The sequence below is a fragment of the Electrophorus electricus genome, chromosome 15, assembly GCF_041902795.1.
Source record: "Electrophorus electricus isolate QZ-2024a chromosome 15, ASM4190279v1, whole genome shotgun sequence".
In the NCBI taxonomy this organism is placed as follows: Eukaryota; Metazoa; Chordata; class Actinopteri; order Gymnotiformes; family Gymnotidae; genus Electrophorus; species Electrophorus electricus.
This window is the reverse complement of record NC_137511.1, coordinates 10,882,461-10,891,118: the sequence shown is the minus strand read 5'-3', so window position 1 is coordinate 10,891,118 and position 8,658 is coordinate 10,882,461.

The following is an 8,658-nucleotide window of genomic DNA, read 5'->3' as shown; positions in this document are numbered from 1 at the left end:
ACAAAACATTTGGGGCTAAGCTCATATTAATCAGGGCTCAAGCCTCAAATGAAAAGCCCTAGTGATGCTACTTATTGTAAGCCCTTTCAGTTCAGGAAAAAGGTAGGTTTTAGACTGTTTATTATGAACTTCCTCATTTCTAAAATGCATTTATTTATAAAATTGCATTTACCACTTACTTTTATCATGACCACATCAATAAAAATGTAATATTTTAGACATTTAATTTTAATTTTATTAATTGAGTCAATCAAATGACTTTTTAGACCAAATAAAATCAAGTACTTTAAGAATAAATACTTGTCACGGTTGGGCAGTCATCCAGCAGGAGGGACACACCCACTCCTGCTTGGGATCACACCACACACCTGCCCCGCTCCCACTCACCTATCTATTAATTGTGTTCACCTGTTCCTGATTTCCGTTGCACATTAGCAGGGTGTCGGGTATGTGTGTGTGTGTCTGGAGCTTTTTAAAATATATTTTGGTAGTGTGGCCTCTGCTAACATTATGGCCAAAGCTGCTGTTCACAGGTGTTATAATGAAGGAAAAAGCCTGCTAAAGAAATGACAGCCAGATGGTAGGAAGCAGTTTTGGCAGTGCAAAGGTAGCACAGGTATGTTGGGTTGCCAGTGTTGCACAGAAACTTGGCTTCTATAGTCTAAACGGTATTCAAATCCCAGTCCTTTTTCCATCCTCCCTTTATCTAGGAGTCAGGTGTGATTACAAAGTGGCCATCCAGTTACATCAACTACAGTTGATTACAAATTCCAGGCATGGATTTGGATGTGAGGTCTAGATTTGACCACTGCTGGTCTAAAACCTGGACTTTTGACGTGCAAGCCATGGGTTATAGTGTTAAGATGTGTGTATGATACTTCTTTGAAAGCATATAGTACCAGGTCCACTCTTGCGCTCTTTTATAGTTACAGTGAAATATGGTGAAATTGAATTGGAAAATTTTTAGTGATGTTTAAAATGAACTCTCTCTCTCTCTCTCTCTCTCTCTCTCTCTCTCTCTCTCTCTCTCTCTCTCTCTCTCTCTCTTGCTGTCTCCCACTTTGAACTGATTTCCTGTGTTGTAAACCTGGTGGGGAAATGGGAATCCCAGGCTTCCCAGATTTGGCCTTAAAACAGCTGAAAATGTGCTGCCCAAATGTCTGCAGCACACTTCAGGGAACACTGTGGTCATGATATCAATGTACGTTTTTTAGGCATCATTTCAGGTGAGAAAGGATGGTGATGCATTTTGTCTGATCCACATGTCTGGATCACATGTTTATCAATTTGTTTTGACACAAAGTAAAACAAGGTTATTGAACTTTGGATGAAATTCAGCTGGATTTGCAAAATGTCATTAAGATGTCATCTCATAAATACTTTATAACTGTGAACAAATTGATACTTAGTGGAAAAGACCATTTCAATAAAACCTTAATGTATTAGGTAAAATTCAAGCTAATGCTCATGCCGAACTGAGGTGGTATGTCTGAAAGGGGAGCACATTACATCTGCAGTCAGGAATCAACAAGACTGTACTATGCACTGCCATGTCATGTTAGGCCTGGAGGACCATGCATTTATAATACCACATAGAACGGATGAATGGTTTCAAAGTTTGTTGATGAATTAAGTCCAGTGTGGAGTGTGAAGTAGAAAAATTACTGAGGGACTCAAATAATCCCCAGAGCCAAATCTGCCCTCCCCCCTTTTCTAATCACATGCAATTAATTAAACAGTTTGTGCAGCCAGCAGACTGGTGTGTCCTCTCCCCTGTCTAGGCGGAAAATACGACTGAGTGGAAAGTCTGTGTGGGCAGGATCTCCAGCCAGTTTGTATGCTTGATCTGTTACAGCTCAGCTATGGCTGGGTATTGCCAGCTATCTCAAAATATGATGTTCATCATGATACTTAGGTCACTTTTCTAAATATCATTCCGACATCGCAGTTTGATCATTATTTTTCTATAGGTTCTTGTATGATACTGCTCTAGTAGAGACTAGCTACTGTAGACTTTACATAATTTTTGTTATCCACATAAACTGAATTATAGCAGTGGTTAAATGCACATATAAACAACAAATAAATATATAAATACAGAAATATTGATACATGGGTTCAAAGTATAAATACAATGATATATCATAGTATTTACACAGCTCTACTGGCTGCACATCGTAGGCAGATAACATCAGTCACCCCATGGTAGCATGACTCAGATGAGCTTGTTCCTGGGAAAGAATAATATCCAAAGTGTGAGGACTGGGTAAAGAACCTATATTTTCCTGGGTTTACCGTTCATCAGGTTCTCTGCTGGTACAGTAACACAATTTGTTGGTAGTCAAACAGATCTATCTGTTTATGCTGATTTATCCGTGCCCCCTCCTGACCCTATTGTATACAGGGATCTGTGTTATTTTGTCAGCTGTGATGGCTTTAGCTGCTGTAATGGATCAGAGAAGTGAACAGTAAATAGTGAAAGCAGCAGAGGAAGCCCTTCTTTCTGATTAGAAATACAGAAGTGTCTTTGCTATTCAGCACTGTTCCCCTTCATTGACTTTGTCATCCTTTACTGGAATTACCTCTGGCTCTGGTTCCATTTTCATTGGATGCCTACAGGAAAGTTTTGGTGCAGCTCCACAACAGCTTCCTAATACGACAGCTGTCAAAAGACCATTTAGTGGCACGCATAATACATGATGATTTTAGCTAGTAGTCTTAGGGTCTAGGGCTGGTCTGTATTGGCAATTGCAGTGGACAATTGGGGGAGAAACGGCAAATTAGTTACAGCTACAGGATTCAACTGCTCTTGGTCCAAGGAAATAAAAAAATCTAATTCAGTCAAGCTTTTATTTATATTTAATGTTTGGAGCCTAAAAAGTCCCCTCCCCACACATGCACACAAGAGATATCACTGTTGTGTGCGTGTGTGGGGAGGGGACTTTTTAGGCTCCAAAAATGACATTTTCATATGTTTCTCGCTAAGTCTGAGTTTTGGCACAATACACCTTCAGTTTTTAATTTTCCACCAGGACCAGGAGCACCTCTAATCTCATCCTTCATTTTAATGTGATCTCACTCTTTGCTTAAGGGAGGATGCAGTGACAGTTCATTATGCAATCCTGCTATGATAGGCATTTCCCAGTCCAATAGGGGCCACAGCAGTACACAGTTTACTGTTCTTGCCAGTCTAATACACCTGATGTAATCCTTCTAAAGATGATAATTAGTATGTAATGAACCCTTTGTTTCTACATATGTCAGCCTGGAGACTCTTAACTGTAGACTGCTCTATTCACCTAATGATATCCTGTTGATTCGAGTCTTCGTAGTAAGATTATCTGAAATTTGTGTAATCTATCCTAGCATAATATGTTGAATGAAGGTTTGACCATCTAGATTTGTGTCTAGATAGTTTCTGATTCAGTTTTATATTATATTTGATAGATTTACAGCTAAGGTTTATGTGATTTATGATTCTTTAAGGTTAAGGTTTATGATTCTTTTGAATGTCTTTGGCTGTGACCTTTTCTGTGAGTTGTGCCTCTGTGAAAGCAGGCTACAAGGTCATAATGTGCTCTGAACTGAGCCTCTGAGACCCCATCCACTCCTTCCCCCATCTATCTTCTCTCCTCCTCTATTTCGCCTTCTGTTTAAGCCTGACCTCACTTCTGTGTTGTTAGACTGACTGCCTGATGTTAGACTAGCACCCTCATGCTGAATAACTGATCTGAAGATACTCCACATGTGCAAAATAAATAAATACTTTATTGATTTTCAAATTATCATGTCTCTTCATTGTTGAATTTCTAACACCTTATTCATCCTGGTCATTGTTTACAATCCACCACATGCCTGCATGTGAGATGCACTTCAAGCTTCTTAGCAGCCAAAGTACTGGGACTATTCCCAGTGGGCAGCTATTTGTCAGGGCCATTGAGAAAGCTGAAAATAGAACCCGATTTAAGTATAATATTGAAGTGTATAATGGCTCACATTATCCTTCGTGTATGTCCATCAGCCATTCATGGAAATGCCGCCTCCCCCAAGATAAACCGTAATCACAACAACAGGTAAAACATTAGTAATGAATACAAAATGGAGAAAGCATCAAAAAAGCACAAAGGAAGTGCTGAAAAGGCACGTGATAAAATAAGATACTTCAACAAGATGCAGATAATTGCATGAAACTGCACTTGTTTTGCTGTGAGAGTAAGGAAAAGATTGGTTACATTACAGAAAAGGTACATTCAGTGTTCAGAGCCTTTATTTTGTTATCTATCTTGGTAATTTCTGATTACAAGACAGCAAGTTGTGTCATATGACCAGTACTGCTTTGAAAGTCAAGTACTGTATCCATGGTATAAGTTATCCAGTTCGTCCAGTCTGGTGGTTGAGTAAAGACTATCAGCCTATTCTCTACCACTGCAATATCGCCAAACATTTCAATTAACAGTTATTGAATGTTATATAAGGAGTTATCTAAACTATTCCTGAATATAAATGTCTTTAGATTAGACATATTATGCACTATTTGGGTGGAATTTCTGCCAATTCCTGTCCAATATAGTGCACTACATACCTTCTCAAATGAGTTCCTTCACCGTATCATTAGTCTGCTCCTCAGAAAAAGTCAATTGCCCAACTGTTTCTAAAATAGAATTAAAAACACAGAGTTCCATTCATAAGATTAAACTTTAGGAATAGTGCTTATTAAATCCCTTATGAACTTATTAAAGATTGTTCTCCTTATTCAAGAATGGAGTCATGACATGCAAAAGTGTGTGTGTGTGTGTGTGTGTGTGTGTGTGTGTGTGTGGGTTGGGTGGGGGTGACCTGGGGTAGAAGTGGGCTGATCTAGGCTGAATTTATTTCCCAGTCCAACCTTGACTGCTAAGCCAGTAGTCATCACTAGGAAAAGCTGTGGACGCCAAGCTAGAGCTACAGGACTGCTTTGAGCAGACTGACTGGAGTGCGGCTGTGGATCTGGACAAGCTCACAGATGCTGTCGTGTTGTACATTAGCTTCTGAGAAGACCTAGCAGAACTCACAGGAAATTCAACAATGACAAACTGGTTCAGAACAAAATTCTGACATCTTGGACAGGATAAGGGGGATACAGGGTCCAGTACAATAGAGTCATAAATATACTGACAGCTAAAAAGAATTATTCTAAAAAGCTGTATATTACCAGCGCACATTCCTAGCTAATGACCTGGAGACAGTGTGAACAATTTATAAAGATCTTACCAACTACAAGAAATCATCCAATTCCCAGACCAGAATCAAAAATGGTTGAGGACCTTAGCATATACAAGTACAGGTTTGAAAAGTCAAATAACCAGCCATCATCTCCCACCATAGACCCATTCACCTTTCCTGTTCTTCAGCCAGCCGTAATGATCTGTGACGAGAAAGTGTAATGCTTATTCAAAAAAGATCAGGAAGGATCCAAGACTTGACATGGTATATCCATCACATCTGACCAGTTAGCACCCATCTTCACACAGATTTTCAGTAAGTCATTTGAGTTGTCTATTGTTCAATCTTACTTTAAAAAGCACATCTGTGATGATTAAAACCTTTGACAAATAGTGCTGTTCCACCTGAAGGACATTACAGACCAGCTGTTGGACCCTCACAAGTTTGCGTTTAAGGGAAACAGTTCGGTGGATTGTGTTGTCAGCATGGGTCTGCACTACATACATACCTTGACAGCCCAGATCCCTAAGCCAGGGTTTATTTTTGTGAATTTCTACTCAGTTTTCAACATTGACATTCCAAGTATTGTTCATCATAAATTGAGCCAGTTGTCTGTGCCCAGGTCCACCTGCCATTGGGTCACCAACTTCCTGACTGACAGAAAGAAGCAGGTGAGGCTGGGTAAAATCACATCCAGTACTCTTAGTACTTTTACTCCCCAAGGGTGTGCACTCTCTCCCCACTTCTACATTTCCACCAATGACCTCACCTCCATGTACTCTGTCAAGCTTCTGAAACTTGCAGATGGTATCACAGTCTTTGGCCTCATCCAGGACAATGATGAATCTTACATACGGACAGGAGGCTGACAGCCTTACACTTTAGTGTAATAACAACAGTCTAGTGCTAAACACCCTCAAGACAGTAGAAATGGTGGTGGACTTCAGAAAGAACCCTCCTCTACTGTCTCCTCACAGCGGCCACAACTGCACTGTAGAAAACACAAAATCATTCAAGTTCCTAGCCACTATCATGTAAAGACTTGAGATGGGTGTCAAATGTAACTTCCATCACAAAGAAGGCATAGCAGAGGATATACTTCCTACACAAGCTGAGGAAGTATAACCTACCCAAGGAACTGCTGTGTCAGATCTACAGAGACATCATTGAATCTATTTGCACATCCATCTCTGTCTGGTTTGGCTTTTCCACTCAGCATGACAAGTCCACACTGCAGATGAGCTGATCATTGGCACCAGCCTGCTCTCCCTCCAGAATACCTGGCACCAAAACATCCAGATACAAGAACAGTTTCTTTCTATTATCAATTAAGATAATGAACACTCACTGTAGTTGGGTGCACTGATTATCACTAACACCACTTACTCTGTCCTGCGCAAGACTGTATTTTGGGACTTTGGGCAATACTTTAACTCAGTGTTTTTGGACCTCAACACTTGTAGTAAATTCAGCACCTTGATCACTCCTCTCAGGTATTGCTGCACCCGCTTTTGTTGTTATATACTGGTATTAGTAAATATATTTTAGCTTTAAATTCTTTCTTTTGATTGGAAATTGTATAAATTATGGCTGTTGTCCTATTGTTTTATGTAAACACAGTGTCGATTATCAATTTAACAATATTTTGTGCACTATAAGGAGTATTGTAACATGGAAACATACTCCTTATGTGTTCAGCATATGTTGCCAAAAACTGTAACATAGAAACATGCTCCTTGTGTGTTCAGCATACGTGGCCAAAAAAAAAAAAAAAAAAAGATTCAGATTTGCTATAATTTATGGCCCACCTGTGTGGTACATTAAAAATAATGGTGAAAACAGTCACTAATAACCTCCACTACTGGTCTTGATGAATAGATTTATATGGTGCTTTACCTAGCTTAAGGAAGTCTTTGTATTGCTTCTTTTCTTCTCACAAAATCTAATTACTACAATCAGTCTTCTTGTTACGTTCTTCTGTTACATCAGTGTTGCCGTATATAAAGATTTTACAGCAACTGGAGCAGGACTGATTTGAAAATGCTAGCAGGGTTGCAGTACATAAGTTTAGAGTTGATTTTTTTCAGTTGCTTCAAATCATACCTAGTTCTTTCCCTGTCACAAGTAAGCACAGTTTATTTCTTAGCTCTGTATAATAATACCTTTATCTTCTTCTTGGCCTTGCTCACACTGTTTAATTCTGAAATAGTATATTTCTGACAAGTTATGTGACTTGTCATAATCAGGGTAGGAAGTACTGTTAACCTGTTGTCCCTGTGCTGTAAAAGAGAATGGTCACCTTGTTTTTTTTTAAAATCTTATTATCATCTTATGGTCCTTAAATGTTTTCTACAATACAGTAATATACATCTATATATAAAATGGCTGTGTGAAACTGTCCTGATTTTGCTCATTTGACTTGCCTGATTTTGAAAGGTGCCGTTGCAGAACTTCCTTTGTGTGAGCACAAAGGTAGAAACTGCACAGAGCTCTTTGGCAATGCACACTAGGTGGAGGGTTAGGACAGGCTGCCTGTGCCTCTCACCCAGCAGAACACGTGAGGCCAGGCCACTGCTCTGGCCAGTGTTTTACACAGTCTGTGTGTTTGCAAGCATCTCTTTGTCAAGTTCACTCATGCTTAACTTTAATAGGTGATGTAGCACGAGAGGCGTTATGGATGGTTTTTTTTCACAGTGAAAGAAGTCTTTCTGATTCTGACATGCTTATAAAGAGATAAAAGTAAGAAATATAACAATAAGGTGAATATTTCACAGCTTTGGGAATGGTCTAAACCTATACACATTGTGGATTAGTTAAAAGATCTGCTACTGTGGCACACAAACATTGAACCTCTCCTTTAAGTATAGTTTAGAGCCAGAGAGTCTAATACAAATAACCCAATTAATTTATTAATTTTTATTAACATGACAGTAATATTTATCATTTTATTAATTAAAAAAAATGTTGATTTTTGCACACATTGGTGAAAACGTTTTATGAGGATGTTCTAGTGCCTCTCTTAAAACAGAAAATATCTCTCCATGTTCTTGAGCTTGTTTTCTAATGCTTGTTCCTTGAAGGCAATAATAATATAGAAATGAATGACAAAGCTGATCTGTCTCACCCACCAGAGCTACGTAACTCATACACATGCTTTTGTCTCCAAACATGGATATCCATTTAATGAGTTGCACATGATGAAGCACATTCCTCCACTGTAAAACAGTTAGGCTTTGGAGCTCATGGGTTTCTTCAATCTGTTAGCCAAGTAACCATCAATTACATTTTTATTTGCTTAACCAAGAACATATTGAGGTTTGTCACGCAGAAAGCAGAGAGGTTCGGAGCCAATCTTCTGTGGTAGTTCATTTATATTTTTAAAATGTCTTGCCCTGAGACTTCTAGACTGAGGAAACAAGTCTGTGTTAATTTTAAATGAAGGGTTCTTGGGGAAAA